The sequence below is a fragment of the Eptatretus burgeri genome, chromosome 12, assembly GCF_056783735.1.
Source record: "Eptatretus burgeri isolate ZD-2024b chromosome 12, Ebu_testis_v1, whole genome shotgun sequence".
NCBI lineage: Eukaryota > Metazoa > Chordata > Myxini > Myxiniformes > Myxinidae > Eptatretus > Eptatretus burgeri.
This window is the reverse complement of record NC_140972.1, coordinates 12,189,919-12,202,866: the sequence shown is the minus strand read 5'-3', so window position 1 is coordinate 12,202,866 and position 12,948 is coordinate 12,189,919.

The following is a 12,948-nucleotide window of genomic DNA, read 5'->3' as shown; positions in this document are numbered from 1 at the left end:
ATCTATATTCGTCTTGCAATATTATATTGTACACTGGCAAATACAACCTGTCTCTTTGCTGATGGGGAAGAGTGGGGGGGGGGGGAGTACAGCATTGAGCGAAATGGGGTATGTTAAGACTGCATGTGGAGACTGCCTGAAGACATCCGTGGAGTGGGGGGGGTTGAGAGGGTATGTGGAAGGGGAGGAGTTGAGTAGGAGAAGAGTAAGTGGCTTGAGGGGAAGGGAAGGTGGTGTTGGGGAGGGGCAATAAAATGTACCCAAAGAGCAACATTTTCTTTACTGCTGGGTTCTACATAAAACCAGGTGCGAGAATTTAAATCATTCTACCTGGCAAAGGACTGCCTGCATACATGCAGCGTCCTTTGCACCCTCTGATCGGCTTGCTTCGAATTTGGATTTGTGCATGCTACATTTTTGGGAAGCTGTTTTAAATTCAAAACTAAACTGTCAGCTCTTAACAGAGGGGGAGGTTTAGGAGGAGAGGGGGAGGTTTGGGAGGAGAGGGGAGCGGAGAGGGTGGGATTCTGGCAGATGTGATGCAGTTTCAAGTCCATCCGTGAGACAGGACATACATTGATAAAACAGCAATATGACGGTTTACAGCTGGGTCGGGATTCAAACCCAGGCTAAAAGGCTTGGAGCGAGCACGTGTACCTCTCGGCTATCCTTTCATGATGTGGAGATTCATTGCTTTGTAACCAATGAAAACATTTTTTTACTCATCGTCCTATAATTTATTTTTCCTTCTGAACTACAGAGATGTCCCCACGGAGAACCGAGCCCTAGTATCGCCATTGAAGCTTGTAGAGCACACTCCAACAAAACGGTTGCAGAAACTTCAAAAAAAAGCCCCAAAACATTTAATTCTTCACATGTATCTATATCGAAGTGATGAATCGTACAAAAAGGGGAACCGTGTGAAATTTGCACATTTTCATTGAGCAACGCACTGCACGATAATGCGGGGCCAAATGCAGACGAGTGGAGCTTGAACTCTGTTCAAGTCGATCATATTCGGTGACGGTGCGAATACCTTTTCCAGGCACGGCCATGGCTTGCAGTCAAATATGCAGCATGGAGAGTGTTCTCCAAGTGGCTTAAGCACTCAAGCAAGTACTCCAATGAAATGTCTGTGCTTGGCAAGCGATTATCGATCGCTGATTGGTCATAACACCTCCCGGAGATGCCCGATTATGTTAATGCCTGAATTGGACAAATGAAAATATTTTTTTCATTGTTGGAGCTGCTGCTGGGGTCAATTAAGAAGTTTTAATTTTGAATTTTTCCTCAGATTGATTCTACAGGTTATGGCATCTGTGGTCAGGTCAGGTCAGGTCAGGTATGGGAGCATGTGCCAGAACAGCACGTCGCTGCGTCCACTTTCCGCCGGTACTCCAGGGGCCTCCGTCTGGCCATCCCCCAGGCAGATGCCAGGCCCATCCCCATCTCCTTGAGATGATGGTCAACTTGCTGCAACCACGAGGCACGTGGTCGGCCCATTGGCCTCCTCCACTCATGAGACTCCCTCGCTGAGAGAATCTGGTGAGCAGGATCAGCGTCAGGAAAACGAGCCACATGTCCATACAGCCGCAACTGACGCTCACGGACTATGCAGGTAACAATTCTGTGCTTATCATTTGAGTGTTTGAGTTTTAGAGAGGAATGGCAATTGTGCATAGAAAATATGCTTTTGGTAACCCTTGGGGTCTTTTTTGTAATTTATTTTGTCCTTTGGTGGTGTTACTGTGAAACTTTTGAGGGGTAGCTCTCTGGGAATTGACTGATTGGGGCATGAGGGGTAATCCTCTGGGAATTGGCTGATTGGGGCTATGCCTGTTTCGGTTGGGAATTGCTTTGTATTGTCAGGATTCAGCCTCATGTTTTGAGATGTTTCGTACCTTTGTTTCTTCACCCAAACTCCTACCTGCAGCATCTGTGCTGGGGCATCTGTGGAAATGAAGTGAAGCCATGAACGCTGATGTGTCTGGACGTTTTTGCAATGTATCCAGCGATTTGTAGGTTTGATGATATGATTGAGGAAAGTGCAAAGAAAGAAAAGAAAAAAAACTTTCGTTAAACTGTCCCGGTCAATCCAGTGACCTGGAAATTTTTCATTCAGGACGGCTCTAATGCTAGGCTCAATGAGGGGGAGCACCGTCCTGTTCATATCGGGTTACAGGTCTTCAATCTGGGAAGGCGAATCTTTCCAACATGTTCATGTAAATTGTTGAGGTCACTGTATCCTCCGCAAAGAAAAACTGACTCGCCACATGGTCATGGAGACGGCCACACCACACATTGACCTTTGGATCGTCATGTATGTGTTCAATGACCACGTGGGGGTATTCAGAGCCCCAGATCCTCACATTTTGCCGGTTGACCTTCCGCGATACATTAAAGCAAGCTTCCTCTGTGAACATGACCTTTTTCAGGTAATATTCATCCTCTATGCGACAGCATTTTCAAGGCAAACGCATTGCGTTGGTCTGTCATTTGGTTCGAGTTCTTGCATAATCTGCACCTTTTACAGGTATAAAGCTTCAGTGTTTTATGCAAAGTCCTGCGTACAGTGGAGGTTTGTCATCCCAGTTCTCTGGATATGCGTCGGATTGATTTTTTGGGACTTTGTTAAAATGATTCACGAACTCGTTCAACGTCTGCTGCACTTGTGCTTGGTCGACCGGAACTTTCTATTTCTGACAACTTCCAGTCTCCTTAAACCTCGTGTACTAATCCGCGATGGCGGCTTCCTTCCATACCTTGGATGCAAATTATGCTGAACTTGCGTGTTGGATCTCGTTTCTAAACCAGTTGATGCACTGAGCTTTCTTTTGTGGAGTCACCATTTTCTTTTACATTAAACCACCTGAAAATGACGAAAACTGAGTTGCTGTATCATATAAAACAAAGGGCATCGCCTTATTTGTAGTACTAAACATATTAAGAACCAAAGTTGTGCAGTTCTTTTTGGAACACCTGGATATGCAAGAATGTTTTGGGCATTTGACACAATCCCAAAACGCAGAATGGTGATCTCGAGTGATTTAATGTGCCATATACCGAAGCTCTTGAACCCGGAACGGTGTGTTTTGTTCCAAGGAGCACCCACATTTTTATGAGTAAGTTGACAATCCTTCTCCACATGTTATGATCTGGGCTGGGTTGGATCGTAAACAACTATTTGGACCGTATTTCTCTGATAATCCAGTGAATCAGCACATTCAGCTGGACATGTGGCAAAACTGGTTTGCGCCACAACTGAAAAATCCTGGTATCGAGGCTAATGTGTGGTTCCAGCAGGATGGGGGCACCGGCACGTTATGCAATCGCTATTGGGGAATACCTTGGTGAGTTTTTAAGGAACGTTGGATTGTAAGTCACCAGTGTTCCCTGCTCCACTTGACTGGCCATCTCGAAACCCAGACCTGTCAAAACATGATGACCTTATCCAAGCAGTGAAACTTACTTTCAATTGTATCACCCCTCAAATGCTCTGGAAAATTTCTCACAAAACATGGTGCAAAATTATTCTGTTATGACAATGATGGAGCATAAACAGATCCAGTGGATACTTAAGGCGTGTGTCGTATGCTGCAAAATGTGTAATCCAAGTGAAAGTCCTGAAAATGTATGTGGTATAACTTGTAGAACCCTTTAGTGTTGTCAGCTAATGCTATGAAACTAAAAGGGCAATGTCACTTATCAGGAGTGACAAGACATTGTGGCCACCACAGTTTCACAAATGTTCCAACTTGAGACAAAATCATTCTTTTGGTTGATTTCAATTTTAGGATTGGAAAAGACCCAGGGTTGCCTGTGGAGCAATGTAATCTGCAAATGAGTAGGAAAAGTAAATCACAATCGTTTGCTTCTCAATAAATGTGTGGAACACTGATTTCTCATTACTCACGTTATTTAGACACAAGAACGAGTACAAGACATCATTGATGCACCCTCGTCAAAGCATTGGCATGTCATTACCTCCACCACCAAAGGTGGAATGAGGTTATGTTTTCACCATTGTGTTTGTTTGTTACTTGTGAAAATCGAATATTTTTCAAGTATGGCAGTTGGTCTTGTGTGCTATTCTGTCTGCTTTTATATATCTATCGCCGACAGGTCACAATTTTAAATCGATCTTCACGAAACTTCACCACATGGTCGAGTTAGCCATAAGCAATAAGCCTATATATATATATATAGTCAACAAATCTCTAAAGTCCTCAATTTTTCATCCGATTGACTAAATTAGGGGATTTGCATATCAGGTCACTGATTCAACCACCAATAATTGTTGAGGTCAACAATTTTGGTGCAGTTTCCAAAATCCTCAATTTTCATCTGATGTCGAGGACATCTGATGCCCTTCTCGTGTCGAGGATTTGCATCTCAGGTCACTGAATTCAACAAACAAGTATTTTAGAGGTCAACATAGGTCAAATCTCTAAAATTTCAATTTTCATCCGATTGAATTGAAACTTGAAGAGGATTTGCATGTTTGATCATTGAATTTAACCAGAAATTATGTTTAAGGTCAAATTTATTTTATGGATTTCGCAAGTGTCGTGCTCTGCATCACGTCTTTCTTGTATGCAAGCGATTCTTCACCAGTGCGAGATGTAGTTGAACCAATATATTGCACGATATCTCAAAAAGTGGACGGATTCGCACGAAACTTGGGCACGGGTGTATGGCGAGGAAGACATTATTCAAATTTGGTGAAGATCCGTATACGATAATTTTTTTTTAATTTTCAAGGTGATTCTTCACCATTGAGAGATGGGGCCAAAAATGATATTGTTGCGGTTCTCGGAACCGCATGCTTACAACAGATAGTGTCCCAAGACAGTTATTCCATTATTATACGTGTAGATAGTCCCTTTCCTTTTATCTTGCAGGACAACTGGGGTGTGTGTTGCGATGATCTCACAGCTAGGTTTGCTTACATCATTTTCTTCTTCATTTCGTCCCCACTCTTCTTTTCTGATTATTCTTGAGATAAATCTGAGCCACGTGCGCCCGGCGCTGTGAGATGGGTCCTCAGCAAAGGCCAAGCAGACACTGCACCCACAACCCTCCATACAAAACACAGCCTGCCCAACGTACTCGGCGGTAATTTCCACCCGATGGTGTTTTCCACAACACAGGAAACACAGCCAGCACGACACCCACGCTGCATGAAACTCGTATGGAGGCCGATAAAGGCAACTCCACGCCATGTTGGGCGGGATATGAGTGCGAGGTAGAAGGCAGCGCGTTCCTTTTCAACCTCAATATCCGACATATTGGTGTTCGCCCCGGGCACACGCTAGCAGAATTGGGCGAACGCGTGCACTGACCCCGTGAGCCATGGCCGAACCCCGCGCACTGTATAGAATGTGCTCGAAGGCAGACACGTATGCTGCTCGCGAAACGTGCATGGATTTATCCATAACGATGTACCTTCGGCCCTCGCTGGCAGCAGCGGATTCTCCACAGATGGTGAACGGCCAGCAAAGCTGCGATCGAGCCGAGGAATGTACAGTGCAGGCCACGTTGGCGCGCGCGGAGCGAACGCGTTGATCGGCGCTGGTCGAACGCCCGAGCGGGCATGCTGGAGTAGCGAGACCCTCGGCCGGTTGCCAGGGCATGGCCCTGGGGTTTTTGCAGGACGATTCGCATGCCAATTTCGATGTTGGTGATTCGTGTCATGTCGTAGGGTCGGAGAGGAGTATTGCCGCTGTCTGGGATGGCCTTGCCGGAAACGAAGTGAGTCGGTTTCCGGCCAAAGTTTGCGGGCCACGTGAGGGGTCGGGGCCAATTGGAGTGCCCAATTCAGGTGATGACATTTTGATTCGAGGTGGGGCTCCCCCTGCGTGGCAGGTCCTATAAAGGTTGGAGCGGTCCCTCCGCCTTTCTCCTTTTTTTTTCTCTTTCGCTCGCTCAATCTGGCCTCGCCCTCATCCCTTGGCACGACCCTCCTCCTGCTGTCTGGACTGCGCCGCGTCATCTCCGCCCACATGACGTCAACCCCACCCACCTACCTGGTCCCGCCTACCACTCCGTCCATACACCTTGGACTCCGCCCCTTCTCCACTCAAGCCCCTCCACACTAAAACGGTCGACACGCGCTCTACTGAAGCCAGAGATGACGTGCAAGCTGTCGGGTGCCGCACTATGGAGCACCCCCCCCGCCCCCCGAAACGTATTGGTGGTGTGTCGTGCTATCGAGCACAAAGGTACCAAGAACGTAGCCTTAACTCCTTTCCCTTCTCGTTTCAATACTCCCTCTTCATCGGGTTTCCTGTGTCTGTGTGTGTCCTGGCGCCTGTCTGCTTAAGTTAGACTGCAGAAGATCGTTGTTGTTATTATTATTATTGTTATTATTCTCGCGTTAAGTCTGCTCTGTGTCCCCTTTTGTAAGTTGCTTGTTTATTTGCTGCACCACACCTCTCTCCCCTATCTCTGCACAACACACCCCAATAAATCTTGATCGTACCACATACCTTTCCTCTCCCATTGTTAATAAATTATCATAAGGAATGTTCCCTGCTCGTTTTTGTTTTTTCTTCCATTGATCCAGCATGGTCCGAATCCTAGTTTTGCCGGCTGGGACTTTATTCCCAACGATCCGTTCCTTTTTGCTGGTACGTCCTTGGCAGTGTCGCTCGGCTGCATTTGATTCGGTAAAGTGATCCGGTTCGGACAAGCCGTACCGAGGGCGTGTTCCCCGGTAATTAAACCACGTGATTTAATAAGGTAACCCGATTAACCCATAGACGGGAGGACCCTAGGTCACGTGGTTGAGTTATTGGCGTCCACGGTCGGTTAAGTGACCCCGCCACGTCACGGAATTATCCGTGTGCGACGGCCTACAATTCCGGGGAGTCTGGTGGGAACCGACATAGCTTCCCCCACCTAGTGGTCTTCTCACCCGACCCCCAGCCCGCAACAATATATAAGCATGATATTTCAAAAATTTATTGGGCCCGATGTGTTCAACTGTATCAGGCATTACGTGTGGAGGTACGCGCAATACCGAGTGCCCTTCTAGTTTATGTACCCTTCCCCTCACGCTGCCTTCCCCTCCCTTTACACTGCCTTCCCTCCCCCTTCCCTTCCCCTCACACTTAACTTCTCCTAATCCCCCTCCCCACTCCACCCCCCATGGACATCTCTGAAGTCTCTGTATGCTGTTTTAATGTACCCATTGCGTTCAATCGAGTACTACCCAAGTCCCAACAACAAACACAAGTCCAGAACCCACTCCCTTCACACTTACTTCCTCCCAAACCCCATTCCCCTTCCTCTCTCCTCCATCCCCTCGCTCCCACCCCCCCTCGCCGAATGTATAGCGACGTTTGGTGAAATGCCATTTCCCCCCCCCACCCCCACCTTTCACGCTCTTCTCACCTTCCCAGCAATCCCCTTCTTCACTCACCTATCCCTCCTCTCTCTTCCTTCCCTCCTGTCTCACTTCCTCCCCCCCTTCACCCCCCTTAATATTACCATCAGCGAATCGACAGGTTGTATTTGCCAGTTAAATATAAACGCTTCTTCTTTTTCTGAAACAAAAATAAAACATGTTAAGAATGCATTTCAACCCTTGTTTCTCCTTCACAAATGCTGAACACATTCTGCTTCTCCATCACGATATATTGTTGCGGAAATGGCCCTGAGTGTGTTATTAAATATAGGATTAGCCCAGATCCCCCATTAAATGTATGTTTAGCCAGGTTGTTCGGTAAATGGATGTTACATGTGTGTCGGAAGGTGTAAGAGGTTTATTGTTCGTACATTGGTGGTGGACCGATAGGTTGTTCTTCTTCGTTCCCCTCTCCGAAGGAGACTCCACCCAGTGCTCGAGGAGGGGGAGGAGTTTGTCGGCTTCGTAGAGAGGCGAGCGAGCACTGAGAAAGAGGAAGTGAAACTGAGAGGCGAGAGAGCGCCGGGAAGGCGGTGGTGAAACTGAGCGCCGAGGTGGCGCGATCGGTTTTTCGTGAAGAGCGAGCCGAAAGAAAGAAAAACTGCCATCGCTGGAGGAGAAACTCGTGGTGCATGTGGTCGGCGATCTGTAAGAGAGGAACGGCCTGAACCTGAGGGTCGAGTCGGCGATCAGCTGAGGGAGTAACTGAGCCTGAGTGTCGAGTGAGGATTCTGCTGCAAGGGACGGCTGTGTCTGTCTGAGATCTGCTTCGTGAAAGAGGCTGGAGGAACTGCATGAGGGGAGTCTGCGATCGACTTTTATGAGGAGGTCCTCGACACGTTTGTCGATCCGCCTGCGGAGCCCAACACCCCGATTTGGCCTTGTCTGGTGAACAAGCCAGGCCTGGATTTGTATGCTGGACCTTGTGAAGGGCCAGCTGGAGCACACGTGGACCTTCCGCTCTGGTACCGTCGACCTTACGGGGGCTGAACGTGCCGAGGCTGCGTGCGTGAGGGCTGCGACAAATGGACGATGCCGCCATCTTTCCACGCTGCATGTTTGAGCTTGGGTGCTCGAATCCGTGGACATCGGCTTGTCACGAGCCACATTCGGGCCTTTGACACTTTTCCTCTCGTCCATGAAGCATCACCAAGTACTCTGTGTCTTGTCTGCATGCTGTCCGTGTCTTGTCTGCATGTTGTCTGAGGTTTATCTCGCTCGGGTCCCCTTCGAAACCCGTAATCCGTAGCTCCATAGTTCAGAACGGGTAATAGATAAATTATAACTGTCGTGAATGCTTTGCTTGTGTTCTGTACCCCAATGTGTCCCCAATAAATCTGGCTGATTCGTATGAAGTTGCCGCTTTGGGTTTGTTCGTGCCACGCCGAGGAACAATCCGCTCGATTTGAATAGAAAACCAAAATGGGCTACAGACTGGGAGACTCCGCTCGGTCTCTGACAAATCCAGTCTGTAGCCGGGGGCTATTCCCCCAGCTGACAAGGCACAGGTGTATTTTGGTATCGTGATCTGAGGCGCGTAACCCGAGAATTGTGCCGAACCAGCCGGCGTTATAACCCTGGAGACGGCGGTGATTGACATAAGTCTTCCGAATCCTTAACACTGGGGTCAAGAGTCGGGTGCGAATCCCGCCACCGCTGAATCCGCAACACTGGTAGTCAGGAGTGGGATATTTGGACCTGTGGTGCATTTCGCACCCTGAACATTGGTTACGAGAGGCGTGAAGAAAAAAAAAGGTCCAAATTTGCTTTGATTTTATTTTGAGCTGATCGGATGTAAAACTTCAAAATTATAAAGAAAAATGGAGTCGCAAAATGGCGGCGTGGCTCCATCTCAGCACGACACGAAGCGGGAGAGGATTACTATAAATAGTGCAACGAACCGCACAGCACGAAGAAACGTTCTCACTGACCGGTTCGAACCACGTGGACACGGCATGTGCCATGGCAAACGAAGCAGGACGACTATGCATACATTGACGAGCTTCATGCACGATTGGGGGATACCTGGGAACATGTGGAGAGTGGTGAGAATTATATAGAGGAGTTACAAATGAAATTGGACGAGGCACAATGGCACGCAGACGAGGTTCAGGAAAATTTTGTGCACGGGGATTCACAACAATTGGCCGATGCACAGGAACGAATTCGGGAGCTGGAAAAGGACTTCACCAACACAGGCGAGGGACCACATGGAGAAATGACAAAAGTAGAGTGGTATGCCTGTAATGAGGAGTGGTTTACCCATAGGTTTGAACATGAGAAGAGGGAACTGAACAAAAGAATCGAGGAGGAGCAAATTAGCAACTCCCGGGATAGGAAGAGCTTGGAGGAAGAATGGAAAATAAAGCTGGAAAAGGAAAAATGTGAACACGATTTGGAATTGAAACAATTGAAGGAAGAGGTAAGATCAGGCAATCAGATAAGGGAGAGCCTGGAACAGGAGAGAAAAATCTGGAGAAAAGGAAGGAAGAATTGTTGGAAAAGTCCGAACAGCTTCGGGAATTAAAGTCCAGGGGAAATGTACTGGCGCATGAACTGGAAATTAACAAGGAATACGGTAAGAGAATGGACGGATTGAGGGAGGAAGCATGCGAAAGAGGTGTGGAGATGAGCAAGGAATTATGGGAAAATGCTTCTGAATTACAGAAACACCAAAATAAAGAGAGGGAATTACGAAACGAGCTGAGGATATTGAGAGGAAAGAAAGAGAACGGAGAATGAAACGTTAAGGAACCACACTGTGCAGATTGAACAGTCAGAAGCCAATGCAAGCGTGGAGTACGTGGAGTTGGTGAAAGAACAACGAATGAAGCATGAAAGGGAAATCAATAAATTGAAGGAAACAACGAGATTGGAGAATGAGGAACAAGAGAGACAGTGGGAGAGGAAAGAAAAAGAACATGAATTTGAAATTGACCAACTAAAGGAAGGCAAGGTTGGAGTACGTGGAGATGGTGAAAGAACAAGGAATGAAGCAGGAAAGGGAAAACAACCAATTGAAGGAAACGATGAGATTGGAGAAGGAAGAACAAGAGAGACAGTGGGAGAAGAAACAAAAAGAACATGAATTTGAAATTGACCAACTGAAGGAGAGAGCAAAGTTGGAGTACGTGGAGATGGAAAAACTCCGGAAAGATAACGAAAAACTCAGAAGGCTCAGAGAGGAAGAACGACTCAAATGGAAAGGTAAATGGAGCCAGGAAGTAGAACAGCACAATAATGTGGGAGGTGTGGCATCACCACAGGGAGGAATGTTAGTGGTGCGGGATTTGATTGACATCACTCGGATGAAACAACAATTAGAGCAAACCCTGGTGATTGAGACATTGAGGGAGCATGTGGGGTTGTTGACGAATGAAACACATTTTGAGCAGGTCCAGCATGTGGAGCTGACAGCCCCAGAGGAGTCTGGCGAACCGATGATGAGCAACCTGCTGGAGAGAAGCGACCGGACCGAGGTGACTCTGGAACGAAGCAGGTACGTGGGCACATGCATACATGGTGCGGACGATGAGCTTAAGGTAGGAATTGAATTTTATGTTAATGAAGAGACTCTGTCCGATGGGGTGCATGTATGCGTGACCCCCGAATGTGTGTGTGGAGTGCCTGTGAATGAATGCTGTGAGCCCACACTCCAGACTACAGCACCAGTATGTGCTGCCGTGGCCGAAACGTGTGTGGGTACTCACGTGGCGGAGGATGTAACCCTGGAATGCGAGGCAGTTAGTCAGTACGCAGGCAAGGTTGAATGGGTGGAAGGTCAACACATAACCTTGGAATGTGTGCAGCCTGCTGTGTGTGGCAGTCCTGAGCGTGGGATGAGCGGTGACGTTGGAGGTGCAAGGGGAAATAGAAATGCACCAGGACAGAACTTGACACGGGACAAAAACCATAATGGACAGCTCCGCATGGGTTCTTGCAGAGTTAGAGGTGCTACATCCAGGAGCAGGCTTTATAAATTGGATTTTAATTTCTCTATCAGCCTCACAGGAACTTTGGGGTAGAGCGCAGATGAGTAGCAAGTGGCACTGGCGTGTAACTTGGTCTTCAAACCTCTCTGAGGACATGAGGGGTTTGGCTTGCTGAGTGGGGTTTATCTGTCTTCAGGGAGTTATGGAGAAGAGGGGGAGGCCGCTTCTCTGATTGGGGTTTACCTAATTTCCATGAACCCTGGAGAAGAGGAGGGGGTGGACCACAACCCCAATTGAGACGTGACCCCTTTGAGCCGTGGTGGAAAGGCGGCGGGGTCATGTCATGGGTAATGAGGGATTCGTTCCCTCACTCCCCTTCCAATGAGCCAAAGAAGCAGGCCATATTGGGATGTAAGAAATTTAGATTGAAAATTATATCGAGATTGCAAATTGAGAGATGATAGAAGGGATAAGAGTGGCACGAGTGGATTTGGGTGATTATTGAAAAAAAAAGTGGTGGAGACGTTACAGGCAGAGCGTTAAACTCACCTGAAGCAAGTGGATGACACAGTGGCTTGTTTGAGGAAAGACTGAAATGCCTGGTTGGAACCGTGCAGAGGTTCATGGGACTGGTGAAGAGATTTTGATGTTTTGTTTAAACTGTTGGAAATAAACGATTTGGGCAGTATGGAGGAGGCCAGTGGGTGATGGACGTAGTGACAAATTGATTGGGGTTTGATGAAAAAGTGTATCAGTTAAATTTGATGACCAAGTGGGATCCGAGGGATTGGTGTGTTTTTGTTTTCATATAAAAGTGAAAGGTGTTGGATGGTGTTGTGGGCTGGGTGTGTGGCACTGTGGAATGAATGACTAAAGTGTTTGGGTGAATGGCGTGATTGTGCAAATGAAGAGAGTGAGTGGGAACAACGTACCCTGTCGGTAGGAGTCTCCTAACCAAGTTAGTGAAGGTTAGGGGGACTTGGAGGATTTGACATGGATTCTGGCTGCTGTTCCATTGTGCAGGCAGACTGCTCGGGGTTACTGCAGGCCAAGGTATGGTGGTACTGGCTGGGAGTGTGACATGGTATTGGAAGTTGGTGAGTCGGGAAATATGGCACCAGGGTTTTGGGGGTTCCTGGCAGGTGAAGGCTGTCAGAGGTGCCAGGAGACCATGGTAGGTTTAGTGCTAAGAGATCACAGTATGGGTGCTCAGAGAGCAAAGTATGGGGGCTGGAGAGCCACCCCTTAGTTAGGAGTGCCAGAAGCACGCTCAGGTGAACCCCGAGGTCGCTGGGTGTCCACCCCCGATTGGAAGCAGGCAAAGAGGCCTGGTAGTAGTCACACTCCCCAGCCAGCGAGTTATGCCTGGCACCACCAAATGGGAAAAGACAAATAAGGGCCTTGCCCAGGTTTAATAGAATGGAACAGTGTGCCAGGTCGGGAAAGATGGGTCATTAGGATCATTCTAGCCATAGCAGGGTTTGTTGCATTGTCGAGAGCTAAAAGTAAATTGCGAGGTTCGATGGACTCTCCTCTGCACCATTCATGTGTGACACCTGGTATGAGTTGTGTTGATGGGAAAATTTGTTAGCAAGGGCCAGGCTCGGT